The following is a 2883-nucleotide window of genomic DNA, read 5'->3' on the forward strand; positions in this document are numbered from 1 at the left end:
TTCCTCACAGCCTTCACCACACACAAATGTTTCACACATTCCTCACAGCCTTCACCACACACAAATGTTTCACACATTCCTCACAGCCTTCACCACACACAAATGCTTCAGACATTCCCCACAGCCTTCACCACACACAAATGTTTCACACATTCCCCACAGCCTTCACCACACACAAATGTTTCACACATTCCCCACAGCCTTCACCACACACAAATGTTTCAGACATTCCCCACAGCCTTCACCACACACAAATGTTTCAGACATTCCTCACAGCCTTCACCACACACAAATGTTTCAGACATTCCTCACAGCCTTCACCACACACAAATGTTTCACACATTCCTCACATCCTTCACCACACACAAATGTTTCACACATTCCTCACAGCCTTCACGGCACACTCTGCCAGCAACACCAGAGAGGCGGCCCCGACAGATATGGCGGCCCAGTACAACAGCCACTTCCACTGGGTAAACTTGGAGGAGAGATGCTCGGAAGTCCCCGGGACTGTTTTCTCCCCCGTCTCCCGGACATGTTGCCCACGGCTGTCCGATTTCTCCTGCAAGAGCCGCGTGTAGCCGGAGAGAGCGAGCACCTTGAGTCGGCTGTCTAGCTGTGGTCGGAGGCCGGCGTGTTTGGGCAGCACAAATCCCATCTGGAGGAAGAGCGCGGTGTCGTCCAAGGTCTGCACGCCGGTCAGGTCGAGGCTGGCTCGCAGGACGCGCAGATGTCGCGCGCTGAACAGACCCACGAAGTTGAGGTCCGTCTTGACCCGATGGAGGATGTCACGTGGTGTGCCGCATGCCCGGCCGCCGGGACTCGTCACGTCCGACATTCCGGACAACAACCGTCGCTTGACCGTCCCAATCTCCGCCCGCCCCAGCTCGGCCGCCATGTGACTGTAGGAGCGGGGCATGCACCAGCTGAACTCTGACCCCGACACCAGCTCCCGGAAGCTGGAGAAGGGGCGCGTGGGCTGGTCCAGGATGATGTTGGCGGTGAGTGTGACGTTGTAAGTGCTCACCAGGCAGAAGACAGTCCACACCCATGACGTCACCAGCAGACGGCCGGCCCGGGACTGGACAGTGGTCAGTCCACCCTGGTTGAGGACAGAGCCCAAAGTCACGAACAGCTGGTCTAGGGAGAGCTGGTACAGGGAGGATGTGGGGGTGTGTGTGGGGATGTGGGGGTGTGTGTGGGTGTATGGGCGGGTGTGTGTGTTGTTGTGTGTGTTGTTGTTGTTGCTAGTGTTGTTGTTGCTAGTGTTGTTGTCGTCGTAAGTGTTGTTGTTGTTGTTGCTGCTTCCATGTAGAAACCACTGCCGTCGACAACGTGTCCCCAGCACTTGGCTGTCGTCGACCGTCGACACTTCGCCCCCCTCCCATGCCCGCGTGGATTTGTCCGCCATGTTGGACTCGGTCAGCCCGCCCTGTAGACGGTTCCCCCCGCGCGGTTCCCGGGACCAGAGCTGAGAGAGAACCGAGAGACAGACGACGAGCAGGAAGCAGACGACCAGAACCAGATAGACAGACGGGGAGAAGAGGGTGAGCAGCGGCGAGTCGAGGGGGCTGGGGGTGGAGGCGCGGCGCGCGTACACGGCCACGAGGCTCTCACCCACCACGGGGTAGGACACAGAGAAGTTGGACTCGGAGGCTACGTTCACAGACGACAAAGCCACCCCGATGTCCGCCTCCCTCCCCCCCACCCTCTCCTCAAACTCTGCCCAAGACATGCGCTCATCTTGTCCCGGGCCCGGCCTCCAGTCGCACGTGAAGTTGAGAGCGCGCGCGAGCAGCGACAGGATGTCCACCAGGAAGCCAGAGTAGCGCGGCCGGCCGGTCACGTGATCGGTGAGCACAGTGAGCTCGTGGGTCCGGGGTCTGCACAGACAGCGCAGCACGCGCCCGTTCCAGCCGTGGTCGAGGTTGGGGAACACGTGGGCCGCCGTGAGGCCCTGCTCGTGCACCGCTTGGAACTCACGCCGTCTGTGTGGGCGCCACATGAGCGTGTGGAGGGAGCGCACGTCCCAGGCCGGGCCGCTCACCTCCAGCACCAGCACGTGGTCGAACGACGTGTCCTTGACCTCCCGGCGACCTCTGACCCGGTCAAAGTCGGAGGTGACGAGGACAAACTGGACCGTGTGAGTGACCACCGACCCCCTCCCCTCACGGAGGTACACGTGATCTGCCATGGCCAGGTGCTCCCAGGGGCGGGGGGAGAAGACGAGGATGGGGGCGGGGTCGGGCGGGGCTGTGTCGGTGAGGGGGAGGAGCTGGGAGAAGGCGCGGGGGGTGAGCGGCTCACGCGCGGACACATGCCTCACAGGCGTGCTGTGTCGCTCGAACATGTCGAGCGTGGAGTGGACGAGGGGCGAGTGGTGGTTGTAGTCGGTCAGCACCACGGCATGAGTCCACGCGCACAGCTGTAGCAGCGAGTCCAGGAGGGAGACGGCACTCTGTGGGGCGGCCATCTTGTCACATTTCACGGGACAACGGCAAGCTTCCGGTCTGTCTTATACATGGGCCTGGATGCTGCAAGAGACTGAAGAGAGAGGGGGAGTGAGAGAGAGGGAGAGACAGATAGAGAATGGAGAGAGAGAGATTCAGGTCTTAGAGTGTCAGTTGTTATTCACACTGCGCGAGAATTTCGCCGACGTTGTTCCTATGGTCACGTGAGACAGTCTCTCCTCCGATATATATGTCACGTGAGACAGTCTCTACTCCGATATATATGTCACGTGAGACAGTCTCTACTTCGATATATATGTCACGTGATACAGTCTACTCCGATATATATGTCACGTGAGATAGTCTCTACTCCGATATATATGTCACGTGAGACAGTCTACTCCGATATATATGTCACGTGAGACAGTCTCTA

The sequence above is a fragment of the Aplysia californica genome, unplaced genomic scaffold, assembly GCF_000002075.1.
Source record: "Aplysia californica isolate F4 #8 unplaced genomic scaffold, AplCal3.0 scaffold01104, whole genome shotgun sequence".
Lineage (NCBI taxonomy): Eukaryota > Metazoa > Mollusca > Gastropoda > Aplysiida > Aplysiidae > Aplysia > Aplysia californica.